This window comes from Emydura macquarii, unplaced genomic scaffold (genome assembly GCF_026122565.2).
Source record: "Emydura macquarii macquarii isolate MOO-44397 ecotype Brisbane River unplaced genomic scaffold, CSIRO-AGI_Emac_v2 contig_2636, whole genome shotgun sequence".
Taxonomy (NCBI): domain Eukaryota; kingdom Metazoa; phylum Chordata; order Testudines; family Chelidae; genus Emydura; species Emydura macquarii.
In genome coordinates, this window is record NW_027132773.1 from 18,556,453 (window position 1) to 18,573,900 (window position 17,448).

Below are 17,448 nucleotides of genomic sequence, written 5' to 3' on the forward strand. Positions count from 1 at the left end.
TCTTTCCAGACTACTGTACCACTTGCAGGAGTCTGATTTGTCTTGTGTACCCCCAAGTTTCACCTCATTTAAAAACTACTTGCTTACAAAATCAGACATAAATATACAAAAGTAGGCAAATATCTAGATGAGTTGATGTACCCCCCCCACTGCTAAAAAGGGTTGAATGAAAATTGTCTGGGCACCCCCTCCCCCTGTACTGAGAGTCCAAAAAAAAAAACAAAAACTGGATCCTGATCTACATGTGAATTTCATGGCTCAATTTAATTTCTAACTTAAACAAGGGCTTGCATTTCATTTTTACTGCAGTATTAAATAGAGGCAGAAGCTGGATTGTCTGGGAATAAACTATTACCAAACACAAAAATGTAAGATACTTGCGAAGGGGGCACAGAAAGAGTCCTCATCCTAATGGTGCATGTAGCTATGTAACTTTTGTTTTCAGATGAAGCACATTACAGAGGAAGTACACATGGTGGTTTCTCATGGAGACTTTACTTTGATCTATCTTTTTTCTTAACTTGAAGAATGTTTCATTGAGCCAATTCTTGGCCTTAAAAATTTTAGTCCTTATGGGGTTCCAGTGAAGACATTTGAAAATGCATCCTGAGTGCATGCTAAAGGTTGAGCAAATGAAAGGCAAACAAAAGAACTCAAAATGAATTTTTTAAAGCCAAACTCATGATTTTGGGGCCTGTCTTATGATTTTTGAATATGTGGCGTTGGCATAATTTCTGCTTCTCTTTCTCTGAATTCATTCGATTGTCATCCTCATCGCCTGCATTATTTGTTTTCTAGTCACAATCTTTCAATGTGATAAGTATTGGTAATGATTATAGATTAATAGTAAACAACAAAACAGGAGAGAATAGAAGTAAAGTCTCCAGGAGAGAACACAGTTTGTCTCCTCTGTATCTAAACACAAACTCATAACAGTTAGGATATGTGTGCAGAGCAATCAGAGGTGTGATTGCAGCTCAAGCTACCATACCAGCACTTGGGTTAATTTAGTTAGCGTGACTAAAAATAGCAATGTAGAAGCAGCAGCCCAGGCTTCAGCATGGGCTAGCAACAGGGGTATGTACTGACAGTCCCTGGCATGCCAGTCCATGCATTCCTAGAATATTGGACATTCCAGTACTTCCAGGAAAGGTGTGGACCTCTGCCTCCTGCATGACCCCAGCCCTTGCAGCTTGCATGTGAGATCACGTCCCAGGAGGACCTATTTTGAAGAGCCCACTGCCACACCTCTGCTGGTGTGATCTTGAATGCATAGCGTGTGTAAGGTCACGCCAGTGGGGGATGGAGCAGTGCGCTCTTCAAAATGGACTCCACCATCCGATACCTGACAAAGCCAAATTTAGTTTTGTCTCAGTACCGAATGGGGGACAAACCTCAGAAAGACAGGATTTCCTGGCTTAAAGCCGGATGAATGGCCTGCCTAATGCTGAAGCCCCTGTTGCTGCATTTTCACTGCTATTTTGAGCTGTGTGGGTGTGTCTCCAAGAGCTGTAATCCCACCTTCAGTCGCAGCATAGAAGTACCCTAACATAGATACATACCCCATAACCAGCTACATGTTTTGTTGCCATAAATATTCTTTTTTCAAGGTTGCTTCAGTCTGCAAACCCCCTCTTTAAATATAAAATAAAACTCATTGTTCCCTCTGGCAGCTATGTAGTTTCTTTGTTGAAAGCTCCTTAATTCACATATTCTACTCACAAAGATTTATTACTCGACTCCTTGACGTACCCAGTAAAACTGAATTATATCTGTTAATAGCAGAGGAGATAATTCTTGCTCTTTGTGCTTTTTCATAATGGAGCATTTCAAGTTAGCCAGTGTTTCAGATTGATAAATGTCAGATAAACAATGCAGGGTATAGAGTCTAGCTCTTCGATTTGTATAAGTCAATTGTCCTTACAGTGAATAGGAAATAAGGGCGTTAGCACCTACAGGATGAGGATCTAAGCTTTTAAAGTATGATGCAAATGTAAACGTTATTGAACTGTCTCAGTGCTAATTTGCCTACTGGCTGTATGGACCCTGTCTTTCTCTCTTTTGTTTTGCTTAGTAACAGTGTTAAAGGTTAACCTGAAGCCAAGATGTGTTTAGCTGAAACTCTGCCCTGAAACAGATAACTTTAATCATAGATCAGATCAGAGGAGTAATGGAAGGGAAAACTACTAGATCACATATAAAAAGAGAACTCTGAAAGTTTTTTACCCATACAGTGTAAGTGATAAAGTTAACACTTTGTTTATTCGGTTGTTTTTTTTAACTAAGTGTTAACATTCATTGTCCTGGCCACTCAGGAGCAGAGACAAGAGGCAATGGATGTGCTTTAATTAAGTTGCAATTTTATTTATGCAACATATGTGGGAATACCTGGGAATGAATCATACAGTGCAAGACATCATTCTTTCTTTAGCTCCACCTATTTGAGAGGGCTGCCATCAGCCCTTCCTCTTTCTAACTTGGTCCTGTTCTGTTACTGGGATCCTGCTGTCTTCCCCTTACATGAGCATTAAGGGGGCTGGAAAAGAGAGCTGTTATCTCTTTATCAGAAGTTAGGAGCCCCAACTCCGCTTTTCCCAGCTTCCTTACAGGATGCCTTTCCCTAAATCCACAGCCCCTGTTTATGAGGGAACCATACCCCTCCTGTAACAAGTACCTGCCTGACACACTTGCCACTTACTAATTTATGACAACTGGACTTATTCTCTTTACTTATCTCACCTGCTTTGGGAAATGTGAAAAAACCCACACCACCTCGGCCAATCAGGTAATGAGAGAAAAATTTCTTGCCAGCTCCCAAAGAAATAAAGGTGACTAGCACAATGCTTACAGGACATCATAGAAACCTGGTCGTACTCTGAACCCCCGGTGGGAAGATGGGTGCTGCTGACTGGCAATTGACGAGAAAGAGAGTTCCTTTCAGAATGCACAGAGTATAAATACCTCCCCTTCTACCAATGGAAATGGTGGGTTAGTGCCCCCACCTGATCTAGGTCACTTCCTGTGCCCCCTTGGCTCTACTCAGGTAAGTCTATCCCCCTTTCCTCTCCCTTGAAACCCAAATGCAGGATCCTTAAAGGATCCCCATCTCCTTTTCCCTGGCTGGACAAATACCTATCACATTCATTTGCCTTGAGCACATTGTCATGTGTTTCCCAGAGATGGTGGGGTATTTGTAGGTCAATGAGGTCCAGTGGGAGTTAAATGCCTAAAATACCTTTGAGGATCTGGGTCTGAATTCTCACTCTTAATCCTCCATTTGATCAGTGACTTCTTTAGGTAACAGCGGGAAGATGATACTGACAAATACCTTTAAAGAATACAGCCTTGCTCAAATTCCACACCTGTTTGATCAAGTTCCTAATCAGTGACAATAAGTGATTACCTGAGTTTTAGGGGCAAAATGTTTTTGTTTTTTTTTCAGCTAAAGCTGGAGCTACTGTTCCTTGTACTTATTCTCTCCCACGCCCCCCCTCTCCCCTGATGCACACTGTTATAATTAGTGCAGATCACCAATCACTTAAGGGCAAATCCAGCCATCTGCCACTATTTCAGAAGGCTCTTACAAGCAGTTCTGTGGCACAAGGAGGGCTGCTGTACACCTTCTACTTAGAAAAGGGCCCTGTTCTATGTGAGATCTTTGCCTAGCAGTGTGGAGCGGGCAGGACATGGGTGAGTGGAGAAAGAGCTAGAGAATATGCCACTGTATAAATTACAGTGAGCTGAATTTAATTGTTTTTTTTCTTTTCTTGCTACCTTTCAAAAGGGATTACACTGTCTTGGTTTGTGGAACTGACTCATTTTTCAAAATTCTCCACAGAACATTTTAATCTGCTCTTTCATTTTTGAAAATGAAGCATTCAGTTTAAAAATCAAAAACTTTTGAAAATGAAAGTTTATTTTGGGAAGGAAGAAACCCCACTATGTGACAAAGCCATCAAACCTGGCCATGCACAAAAAAAAAAAAAAAAAAAAGGAAGAAGGGAGAGAAGAGAAAGGAAAAATAAAAACTATAAACTGAAACAAAAAAATGAAAAGAGCCAAAGTATGCCCAGTGCCTTCTCAGTTACTCAGGCCAGGTTTAGAGTTCTGGTTTTCTCTCTTGCTATAGATCACTAGTCACTTACCACTGACCCTGCAATGTGATTAGTAAAAAGGAAAACAGTGTGTGTCTTCTGGATAGTGAAGATTCTGGATGCTATTTCAGTTTCTGATGTTGTTACCTCAAAAGGAGCAACCCTATGTATGTATTTATTACATTATTTATTATCGCTGATTGGTGTATGCTAGCAGTTCTCTGTTGCCTTCAATTATTAGTATTTATTATGAATTAGGGATGACGTAAATCCATGAATTGAATTCAATTGTACACAACTCCACTCACATTCATCAAATCCCGTTCCAAAACATAATGTGCCAGACAGGTAGGTGTGCTAAAAACATTTGCCTGGCCCACATAAAGGCCAAAGATAATTGCAGATCCTGCATTCAGGAGAATGCTCCTGGCCTTCTCCCCCAGAGGTGAGTACAGTTATCATTATTTGCTATAAATTTTCCCTTTAACTCATTGGTTTGCACTTGCTATGAATTCTTGAATTCAATAATCAACAGTCACTCTGACTTCCCCGGGAAGCACAGCTTTAAAAAGGCTCTCTGGTACACAGTGGAAGCACACACATGGTTCACGGCATGCAGCATGTTCTCCAGTGCAGCCAGGAAGCCATGAAACCATAGCTCTGGCTAATCTCTGCTTCTCTCCAACCCCTTTGGGATGCCATGCACCTCCAGCACCATAGTGTGAGAGTATTCACTTTGCTCCTCAAAGCACTAGGAGTGTAGTTCCAATCAACCCTTATGTAAGCTGTGTGAGAGATGCCTTTTTCTCTTCCCACCCACCCCAGGGCATATTGGTGTAAAGGCGATCTAGAATCTAGCCCTAAATTAGCAAAAGCTCCTTTTCATATATTTATTTGTACTAAATATCCACATTTTATGTTTAGAGGACCAGTCTGCATTCAGCAACCCCTTTGGTATCAGTGGAATAGCATAGGAAATCTAGTAAGCATTAGCTTTTCAGTATCTAATCACCTTGGTCTCCTGCAATCACTTTGTAGTATTTCCAAGATGCAGAGCATTGTTGTGCGGAAATGCATTCCGCAGTATGACTTTTTCACAGTGTAAAATGTTTATGAGAAAAACATATGCCGTGCAGTACATGTGTTCCCCAGCCATTAAAACACATTTTATAAGCCTTTTTGGTCTAACCTGTTGCTTTATTTTTTTCTTGTTTTTAAAGTTGACTCATTTTTATTAAATGAATCAAAGAGGTGAAGAAAACTACATGTGGCAGCTTTTTTCTCTGCTGTCATTTTGTTTCTATTGTTTGAATGCCTTTAGAAGGTGGTTATTGTCGTTTTATTGGGCAAGGAATAGGATCCTTATAAAATCCAGGTGTTGACCACATGTTTATCAATCTTTCCATAAACAAAAAAGAGTTTTTATTCCCATATCTGATTTCTTCATGTAAATCCACCTAACCTTGCAAATGTATTAATACATGTCTGTGCAACTCTTCAAGCACTTGTGTTGAATCATATATGGGAGCCAGCACTTCCTCTGTAGCAGAAAAAGTCCCGTTTGTTTTTCTTCTGCCATGTCAATGCTAGTGCTGTTTATACATGTGTGTACTGCTGCAGCATTCATCATATTTTACATTAATACGAGTGAAGGGTGATTTAAAGTTTCCATACTAAACCAGAAAAGCCCAAGATGCAAAGTTCAGATCCAAATTGATACTTCATCAAATTTGGTGGTGGATATCAGTGTTGGGAGGTTATGTTCAGATTCATGGTTTTGGTTTGTCCCAAAGATCAGTGGCATTCAGGTCCACCTTTTTCAGTTAAACTCATTTCTGATCAACACTGATTTTTGAACTTGCATTGGGCTCAAACGATACATATACAGGAATCGATTTTTTTAAAACAAGCCTCTAATTTTGCACTTGTTAGTATCAATTGGCTGCTGGCCCAGGTAATCACTGCAGGTGAAAATAATAGATGTATTTATTTGAGATGCTATTTATTTAGTTGAGATGCTTACTCCTGGGAATTTCCATTCAGATGATTCAGATGTTCTCATTGACTTCATTGGAACTTCTCGTGTAATTAAAGACTATGTATGTGAGCATGGGAATGCCAGATCAGCCCATAATTTTAACAGATTAAGGATTTTTAGTATGTGGTATAGAATGGCAAATAATGTAGAGCTTGAGCCTGCAAATCTACCTCATGTGTGTATTATATTAATATAATCCTTTATTATTTTTGAGCTCCCAATAGGATCCTGGGCACTACACAGTAAAAAGAAAGGTCCCTGCCTTGAGAAGTTATAATCTAATTTTAGACACGATGTGGAGGTAAGAAGAGGAGATGGAGTTCTAAAGGCCAAGAATTACAGCAGTCAGGTCAAGTGGTTACTCAGATGAGGCATGTTCATATCTTGATGGCTTTATTAAAAGACGTTTTCTTCTTTGAATGTACTTCTGACTCACTTCTTGTGGACCTAACAGAAGAACAGTTCCGGAAACCAATTAGACTACTTCTGCATGTAAAGCCTACTCACCTGAGTAAGAGTTGCAGAATCAGACCCATAATTGGGACAAAGAATCTCTGTTTACATGAATGTCAGAGAAATGTGTACTGCTTTATCTAATTAATGTTGCAAACCTTTCATACACTTTTAAAAATCAGTTCGGCTCTTTATTTGTTAATTTGGAGGAATGCTAGTTCATTTTTTTACTTCTTGTTTTCTAAAAATATTTTCCTTAGCTCTCAACATTTATTCCAGTGATGCGTTCAGGAGGATTATAGATTCAAAGTAGTGCTAAAGGTATTTATACCTATGATTTTTCGTTTTTTTTTTTTTAATTAAGTCACTTTACCCTGACAATTCATTTAGGCATTATTTTTAAAGTTCACTGTCCATGCAATCATTTGATCAATAACATATCAGTTTTAAACTTTCATTGCAGACTGGAATTTCCTTGACTGAAAAGTGGAATAAACAGATCTGCTGTTTAAAATCTACCTTGATTATAATATTCTTGCAAAATGTGCCATCACTTGATAATCAAATAGGAAGTGGTTAACAAAGAACAGACATCAAAATGTACTTTTCAAGGTAAGTGCAGGTCTCTATAATATACCAACAACAGCAATGACAGAGTAACTAGTTATTTTAATAAGTGATTACTAGCTCTTGATAAGTTCACCTCATTTCCCCTCTACCTTGCTGGCATTTGGATGGTTTCCCCTCTCCTGTATAGTCATACCTCCCATTGTCCAGTTATTCCAAACTTTTGTTGATTAAAGGCAGTTTTCTAAAAATTTCCATAACAATTTTCATGTCAATGCCACTAATGACAGGTCATTGTTGAACAAAGCCCACTTTAATTGGGAAGGAAATTATTCCCTTTACATGCAAGTCAGACTTAAAATCCACGTTAATTGTGAACACAGGGATCCTGGGGTCCCAGAGAGAGAACTAACATTTTGTTATCCATGGTGACATGCCCTCTCTTCTGAAAAAGTGGTATTTTCTACAAATAGGCAACAGGCACATGGCCTGTTGGATCAGGTTACATCAGGCTATGTTGTGTTACATGATGTGACATGCCCTGCCATGACCTGAGGCAATGTCATCTTGTGTTACCTTGGTAGAGAAATACTGTTCTTTATTAAACAAGTGAGTAGAAGGTTAATCATCTGTGGGCATGAAGCATTTTTATGTTGTTTGTAAGTAAAAGTGGTGGATAGCAGGCAGCTATCTTTTGATTCTTAATTGGAGAATTCTAAGGAAACTAGAATCAATATGAATCACCTATTACTATTACTTACAGTTGGTTATATATTTTACAAGCCTAATTTACTATTTGCTGTGGTACACAAAGGAAAAAAATTTCTATAATACTGCAAACAGGCATAGTACATGGAGTGAATAGACAATAGCACCTATTTGGTTATGGAAATGAGAAATGTTGCAGAGGGGATATTTACTAATCTTCTTAGATGGAAATGCTTAGTGTTGGAAGCCTAACTATTTATACATTTTTATGCATAGACTGGTCATTATTACTCTTCTATGGTTTTTATAAGCTTCTTGCTTAAATAGTATATTATGAAAATGAGCCACCACAACTGGAAGGTGTGATAAAACTGTATCTACAGTCTGACCCTAAGGGTGATTCTAGCAGGACAGTGACTCTTGATAAGTAACAGGCTTGAATTATTGCATTATGTGACATTATCAAAGGAACCCATTGTGTTTGCCCATTCAGTCCTAATGATCTTTAATATTATTTCCTATTGATATATGCGGCATGTAAATTCACTTTAAAAAGATTTGCACAAAGAAAAGTGATCACTATTACATAGGTACAGCTATCTCCCGATTTTACAGTAAATTACTGGTGCATGGTACAGAATGTAACCTTTTGGTTATATTCGGCATTAAAAGGAATAGGTTAGAGAGGTTTTTATGCAAATTAGTAATGCTGTGTGTTGGAAGCCTAATTGTACTTTTTATTGTTATACAAGTCAATACTGCTTTAATACACATTTTATAAGCTTCTTGCTAAAATTGTATATGTAAGGGATTAGTTCCCATAGATGAAAGGCATAATCTTAACAATGAGGCCACGTAAGCAGAATGGTTGAAGTACTGATAAAAGATTTGCTAGCTCCAACATAGAATAAGTCTTATTAGTCTTATTAGTCACCACTGTTTGACCCACTACTGTTCACTGTATGAGCTACATATATTGGCTGATGGAATGAACAATGGCTACTTTAATTTTATTCTTCCTAGTTACAGTAAACAAGTACAACTGTGCAAAATATTTTGCTGTAAAGCAAAAATAACCAATTGGCTTATTCATTGGTTTTCCTGAATGGGGGGAATGCCATAAAAAGTGACCTGTTTTTCCTCTGAAAACTGCTCTTTACTTAGCAAAATAGTACATCTTGAAGGATCCTGGAAGAAGATCAAAGTTTAAGCTCAGCTTTCTATCTCACTTGATCTAAATCTTCCCACAAGTTCAGCAGAGCTCATTTTCACAAATGAGAAAATTCAAATGGTAAAGGATGATGGTTAGTCCATCAAAGAAAAATGTGAAGAAAACTATCTCAGAAAATATGCTCCATATATGAAAACATTTTATATTTGTTTTGTGTTCCTTCCTGCACAGTTCTTGCTTTTAAAATTAGAACTGATAAATTAACTTCTTTTCTCTGTTGGTGATAAAAAATGAAGTCAGAAATGTGTCACACTTTGACAGAAGCATTGTATGAGGACAGAAGCTAGTCCAATGAAATGGAAAAAATTGAGAAGAGTGTACATAGATCAGTTCACAAGGATTCCTTGATATTTTCTATCATCAAAGATTCAGAGTAAGTTACAGGATGATTGAATTATGGCAATATATGATATATAGTTGCGTGTTTAATAATGGTGATAGTATGAGTAAAATCTCTTTCCTGTATACACAAACTAACAAGTATAGGCCTAGTTCCATCTTTGCAAAGCTCTTTTATCACCTCTAGCTGCCTGTATGTAACTCGCTGCCACTGGAAGTAATGCAGCCAATTAGTGGCCAAGATTTAGAATACCATTTAAAGTAGATGTTGCTTTAGATCAGTGTTTCTTAACCTGGGGTTTTAGAGGGGTCGCAAGTGCAGAGCTGGTATTGGGGGTGGCAAGAAAGGCAATTGCCTGGAGCCACAGGGGCGCCATGAAACTAAGTTACATGCCTCAGCCCCGTGGGGGTGGGACTCAGGCTTCAGGGGTACAGTAGTTTGGAAAGGTTAAGAACCACTGCTTTAGATTATGCCAACTGAGCTCCTCTCTGGTGTACATCTTTCATACATTGCATGAATATCAATGGAAATACACTTTTTTACATCAGCTGAGCCTGTGTCTATTGGTCTTACTGTTCATCATATCCAGGTCCATAGGTCTACAATGGAACTTCTGTCTTCCCATATCTCTGGAAAAAGAACCAGACCTGTAAACTGTTGGTCTGGGACTAAGCCCAGCTCATCAAAATACCTACTAGTTTGCTTTGCCTACAGAGCTTCATCAGATGGAGAGACCTCCTTCTGTAGAGCTGTAGGGCCTTCTTATTCAAGACATTCCTAAATTATTACAAAAATATTTTTGAATTCTTATAACTACCTGACTTGTCTCAGAGTTATAGCAGTCGGTCTGCTATAGAAGATAATTACTCTCTGGAGCTCTACAGAGGTCTTTACCCAAATAGTCCCAGCACTTCTGAAATGGCAGGCATGCAAGTGGCTGTGGCACTTGAAGTCCAAGGCTCAGATGAAGCAATTCAGCAAATTGCTCAGTAAACAAACTCTTTGGTGAACCAGTGGATAAGGTAATAACAAATTATCCAAAAAAAAAAAAAAAAAAAAAGAAGATATTCCCTCATTCATCTAAACACACCAAATAAGACAATCAGCAAAGTAAATAGACATAGGACAAGTCTAGGTGAGGCAGGAACAGAGGAATTTGCTTAAGTCCTGCAACCCCCATCTCAAAATAATCATTTAGAGTTTTGGTTGAACTAATTTCATCTCCTCTCCGATTTAATTTGTTCATCGTCATTCCTACATTTTTGTGCTTCTGAATAGGCTTGAATTCTACCCTCGTATATGTAATCCCTGTTCCCACTGAAATGGCTTCCATTTATTTCAGTTGTGTTTTCACAAATTTTATTTCTAGTGTTACAGGTGTACCTACTCATGCAGCCTATCAACTGTTCTGGCAATGATGTCTGGGTTTTGAGGTGATTCTCAGATCAAGCCTGAGCCACCCAGTAGACTTTCTATCAATCAGCTTGGATTTTCAGATCTAGATTCAATGTGCTGCACACATGACAAAATCTGTTTTCAACAAAAATATTAAATCCCATTGGCACAGACTATGTATCTACATACTGAAAATGAGGTGAAAATCCAGCACTTATGTTACTAATTTCTTCTGAAGTACAAATTTTTTCATATTGCTCCATCAATAACCTTTATGAATGCATCATATAGCATTAAAAGTTACTCAAGCACCTGTACTATCAGTTTTTAGTTTTTTTAAATAAAAAGATGCTAGAATCTTGATACCATATAGACTAACGCTGTTCCCAATCATACAGTCCTTACTCAGGTAACATTGATATCAAATTTAGCAGGTTAAAGTACCTATTTAGCAAATTTTCATTGGTGGAATAAATTGTGGTCACAGTTCACCAACCCACCTACACGTTTGTTACAAATCAGAATTTAACTGTATAATATGGAATTAATTGTAAAATCATTCAGAAGTCTAGAAAATATTTTTATTAATCAAGGCATGCCTGTGGAGCGAGTTAATATGCAAAAGTGTTCTATGTTCCCTTTTCTGTAGTGTTGTACACAAGGCACATACACAGGAACAAGTTAATTGGATTTGTAAAATTATTGTGCTGTCATTAAGCTAAGGCACTGATCCAATTGGCTCAACTAGCACAGACTTCTGTGACTATGGGGAGCTACATTAAAGTCAGATTACACAATGTATTTCCAAAGATGGTAGATGGAAACAATGTGAAAATATGGCAATTCCAGAGAAAGTCAATAGGGTTTTGCACAGATACAAGGTCTGTTCTGGTGGATCTGATTGCAGTCTTGGGGTTCAAGACATGTTAGATTGTAAGCTCTTTGGAGCAGGGACTGGCTTTTGTTCTATGTTCATATGGCATCTCACACAATAGGGTCCTGATCCATGACAGGGCTTTTAGTAGCTATTACAATGCAAATAATAAATAATTACTATTAATAGTAATATAGGTAAAATATTTGCTTACAGCATATAATTTTTAGGTTGATATCACTTTAATTTAATAATAAGTACATCAAAGTGCATGTATTTGTTCTCTGGATTCTGTGTTTTTTGTTTTTTGTTTTTTAAGGTTTACATACCCACTGTTGGTTTTGGACAGCATTTGGGAAAAATTGATAGTCATTATCATCTTTCCTTTATTTTTCATACTGTAGACTTCAATGGTGGGACGTTATTGGAAATTAGTTCATCATGTGTTTTCTGACAAAATCCATTCACGTGCTTTGTTGTTGTTATTTGTAATTTATTTTACATTGATTTTTAAATATTTCCTGACAAAAAGCTTAGTTAAGATAAAACCTCGGTTCAAAACAGTTATCTGTTCATTTAAACAACATTATTAGAATCCCGGTGTTATATTAAAAAAGGCTGTCATTCATGAGGTTATAATATTGTACCAGTATTTTTAAAAACCCTGAACAACACAAGGTCTGGAAATATTTACTTAAAGTTGCATCAACAACATTTAAGTATGTTGGTTATTAATTCTTAATATTCTACATTTCAGCTTTCTGAGGTATTGACATAACTACAATGTTGCATAATGATTCTTGTAAATAGCTATCTTAACAAAGCTTTTTCCCTATGTGTTTTTTTTTAACCCAAATTTCTAAAACGTTGTCAATTTTTCTTTTTAGCCCTGCTTTTAACAGTATCTGATAGTCAACAGTTACTTATTCAAAATGACCTTAGATCTGACACAAAGTCTTGTCTTGTCTTCTGAATATATATGCTGGAACCAGGGTATTTTATCAGCTCAGTAAGAAGGGGGAGTATGCTGAGCCTGTAAATTCCTCATGATGCGATATATGCAGAGTTTAGAAAACTCCATACAAGGTAACATGAGGAGGTTATGGTTCTCTCCTATAGAGTTTGCAAGCTCCCAACTTTCATGGCTTTTCCCTTCCTCAGAGGTCAATGAACACATCTTGTTTGATATAACAGGTGGAGAAAAGTAATCAGAATTGTGCTATACTTAGAAATAATGCATGCTTCTAAGATCCAGAGTTGAACAGTTCCCTCCTGCAGTGTTTATAAGAGCTGATAGAGGAAAGGTTCCTTATGCACTGTTTATAAGCTCTCAGAAGAGAGTTTGTAACATCTATAATCTGCAGAAGAAAGATTCCCTCCTGGGGAATGAATACAACCCACAGGAGAAATGCTGTGGAGTTCCAAAACAACAGTTTGGTTACAGAGTAGCAGGTAGCTGCAAATGTGTTAAGCTCCATCACATACAATTTCTAGGATTTACAAATGTTGGGTCTGATTCATCACTCCAGTTAAATCAATGGAATTACGCTTGGGTAAAATTAGAATACCACAGCAGTGAATCGGGTATACAAAGTAGGTAGCATAGATTATAAAAAAACCCTTACTGACTTTAAACAGTGTCTCATTCCCCAGGTAGTCTGACTGAAATAAATGGAACTATGCTGAGAGTAATGCATTACTTAATGTGAGTAATGGTGGCAGAGTCTACCCCATAGCAATTAACTCCAAAATTAGTTGATCAGATTTCTCCTGATGGGGTCAAAGGTACCAGTCCTTCTGGAGGACAAAATAGTAAACCAAATATGGAGTTTTTGGGCCAAGCCATTTCTGCTCTATAACATTCCAAAAAAAAAAAAAAAAAAAAACGTTAGGAAACATTTGCAAAAGGAACAAGTCTGATATATTTAATATCGAATTAATTCTTTATCTGGTTACTTTCAGACTTACCAGATAGATACTTTTCTGGCACAATACTACAAATGAGAATTTTTAGGTGACTTTGTCTAATTTTGCCAAAGTTAGACAGTGGTTGACTGGTCAAAATTTGGTTTATACTGAAAAAGATAGCTACAGGTATACACAGACTTTGCCCAATCTATGTAATGTAACGCAACACTTGTTTGCTTTTTCTCTGACAGGTATATGGTTGCTGCATTATAATCATTTGAAGTGGGACTGACAGGAAAATAACTCAGAAAATTTCATTTCATCCTTTAAAACAAAATCATTGTTAGGTCTGTATTTCTAATCATGTAATTTCATGAAGAAGGTAGTGTGGCTGCAGTACAATTTTAATGTTAGTATCACATTAGGGACCTTCAAACCTTTCACAAAAAAGTATTCATATTAACAACAAAAAGAAAAATGTATTTGAAAGCATCTTTTAACAGGCTTCTTTCAGTTTCTTGTTCCTTTCAAACAAACTGTTTGCTTAGTCTGGCACAAGAAGCCAGTGAGAGTTTCCCCGACATATTTTAAAAATTAGTTAATCAAAAGATACTGGACAGTACATCTGACAACATCTGTTGATATGAAACAGGAGAATAACCAGTGTGACAGTGAAGGAGTTTTCTACTCTTTTCCTAAGCTGGAAAAAAAATGGGGCATAGAGCTGTACAACCCATAACAATGTGCAAGTCTTTATATGATGTTGTTCACCAGAGACTTGTCAATAGACTGAGCCATATTGGTTCTGGCAGTCTTTCTATTGGGACAATATTTGCCTTGAAGTACTATCTTTTCTCTTTTTCAATGTCAGCCTGAAGGCTCTTAGACAACATATGTTCATTTCATGTCTTAGAGATATTGCTTCTGGTATTGCAAATGCATTACCACATTGAGTTTTTTTGTAAAACAGATGGCACATATTAAGGTCTCCTTTTCTTAGATGATTTCTACAACAATTGCGCTGCATTCCTCACACTGACAAAAACATCATCAGCATCATGCAGTGCAGCACTAGATGGTGTCAGAATGGTAAATGAATGCCCCCAGCAGAATGAGCTATGAAGGTGAACCAGTTCCCTTAGAGAATTGAAAGGTGGTGTTATTCAGACTGGGTAGAAGTTCAGTTACAGTTTAAGGCTCCAACCGTGCAAAGTGATCTATTGGAAGTCAACACCCACATGGAGTTCCACTGATTTCAATGAGCCCCATTTGGGTGAAAAGATACGTTTTGGAGGAGCTGGGCCTTACATGATGAGTTCCTTGGACCATGCTTCCTCTTGTTAGAATATTCAAAACCTTGTGTGGGCATAAGTGGCCTACTGTGTGCCCCAAACTGAGCCTGCCATTTATTTGGACACTCAGGGAACCAGGAGAATGAGGAGGAGGAGGGGGCTGAGGAGGCTTAGGAGCCTGAAAGGGTGCAGGAGCTGGATAGAGATGGTGGAGCTGAGGAACATACCCAGCATCCAACTGGGCCAAAATAAGGGCCTTCAAGGGCAGTTTGAACAGTGAAGAGGGAATGAGTAAGTGTTAAATTAGCCACACTCTCATGGGTAGGGTGCAGCATAAGCTCTTCAGTAACATCATGGTGCCACTAGGCAAAGCAAAAAAAGTCAGTTTGACTGTGATTTGCAGCAGCAGTCTTCTTGGAGGGGCACCTACATCAAGCACTGTGGTGAGATGTATTGGCACTAGTAGATGCAAGGTAGGTCTCTTATTCTCCCTCTCTTTATTCAGGGATTGGGTCAGATGAGGCAGAGTCACCAGTAGGGTCAGGGTGAAAGTATCTGTGGGTTAGAGGTGAGTTAAGCTGGCTGTGGAGGTACACATTAGAGCAGGGTAAATTTGTTTGGCCAAATCTTTGGCGGAGGGAGGGGAGGAAGCAAAAGCAAACAAACAAACCAACCTGAAAAAGTCAAAACATTTAATTTCAATCTTGTTCTAAATGAAATGTTCTGATTTTTTTTATTCAAAACTACTTTTCTTTTCAAAATTTCCTTCAACTTTATTAAAAAAAAAGGTTTTAAAAATGTTCACAATCCAAACAAAACTTTTAGTTTTGGGCTGAATGAAATATTTCTTTCTGAGTTGAATGAAACCTTTTGTTTGATCTGAAATTAACTTTTTTCCCCCCCCCAAACTTTTCAGTTTGCTGAAAATTTAATTTTTAAAAATGTTTGGCTTGGGTTGACCCAAATTTTATTTTATTTTTCAGAACTACCAACAGACAAAAAAAAAATCAGTTATTTGCTCAGCTCTAGTGTACACATTAAGGTAACCTTCCTGTGGAGGGTTAATTGCAGATGCTGGGTGAGGGGTTATGCCTTTGCCAGTCCATGTGCCTCTCTACTAATAAAGAATGGTGGTATTGGCAGTCACCACATGAATCTTGTCTGGCTTCCTGCTGAGTGCTAGGCTTGAAGAACTGTACCTTTGTCAACAAGTGGGCAGAGCAGTAGCTGGGTACTAGAATATAACCTGACAGCTACCTTTTGAAAATCCCTGAGGCTAAGTCCTTATCTAGTGTTGGAATGTCTAGGCACCCTGAACAGCGGCCACATTTTCAGAACTTTGGCACTACGCACTCTCAGCTTCAAAAATTCCTCTGGGTTTAGGGTATCACATTCCATATGGTGCAACCTGTTTGTTCCCTGTAACTTTTTGAAAACTCTTCATGCAATATCAAGTTCAACAAGATAAAAGAAAGTTCACCAGTTTCTGGCAATACCATTCTTTAAATTACTCTCACAAAGTGGATAAACAATTTTTTTTAATATTCCTCTGAACATCATATGAGCCTGATACATTGCAGACTGTATCATCCTATAAATGACACTACCGTTCTGAATTGTGCTTTGCGACAATTAGCAATGAGAGTGAAATAGCTCAGAAAATCAGGCCCCCATCTGTGTTCAAAATCAGTTTTGAATGAATTTAAATAAGATTATGGCATTAGCTGTGATCATAAAAATTATACATGGGAGTAGACTATCATTTCCACTAAGGTGTTGAACTATCAAACTAATTTGCTCTTCAACAAATCACCAGATTCCTCAATTCATGAGCACCTGCATTCACTGCAATTCTTCCAATCAATGGATCTTTTTCTGCGTTGTATTTGCATTGTTCAAACTGATAGTGGATATCAAATATTAAATACATGTATTTTCCAGTTACAGTTTTTCCTGTCATATTATTAAGGTTTTTGTCAAAATGCCCTATCAAGTACAAAAGAAAAATAGCTAAGATCTAAAAATATGGACCACAAAGGAATGTTCAGATAAAAATGGGATGAAGTCAGGTAAAAGCATGTTGTAGTCAAAAGAACATGGTGTTTGTAGACATACTTAGGAAAAACACATTTTAAAGAGCCCAGGGGTGTACAGTAAATTGGACTGTTAGTTACAATGATTTTATGTGAATGTTGCACTTGATCATTGCCTGCTTTTGCAGCCTTTGCAGTTTGCACCCTCCTATCTTGGCAGGAACAGCTGAGCCCAGTGGAGGATTTAGCCCCACAGGAGGACAGGTATTATTTTTAGCTTCCCCTCCCTTCAGGCTTCTATCTGTCTACGTCAGTGGTGTCAAACTCCTGGCCTGTTTGAAGTATCTGTGTGGCTTGTGTGACACGTTCAGACTCAGCAGAACTAAGGCCAAGACATTCATAAGTGGCGAGCGATTCTGGGTATCCAGCTTGAGATAATGTCAAAAAGTACCGTGCACTCAAAAGATGAAAAACCGCGTCTCTTTATGGTTCTCATTTGGGGCACCAAACATCCC

At 37.9% G+C, this 17,448-nt stretch overlaps 1 long non-coding RNA gene across 2 annotated transcripts; it reads left to right on the plus strand.

Annotated features, from left to right (window-relative positions):
* Positions 1-3,596: 3,596 nt before the first annotated feature.
* On the plus strand, positions 3,597-14,231 carry LOC137163670 (uncharacterized). Of its 2 annotated transcripts, none has more exons than XR_010922772.1 (5): positions 3,597-3,690; positions 6,347-6,503; positions 6,846-6,906; positions 7,049-7,197; positions 13,860-14,231. It is a non-coding gene; the product is annotated as an uncharacterized lncRNA (long non-coding RNA). The 2 variants fall into 2 exon arrangements; XR_010922773.1 differs by having other exon boundaries at positions 6,347-6,433.
* Positions 14,232-17,448: the final 3,217 nt, after the last annotated feature.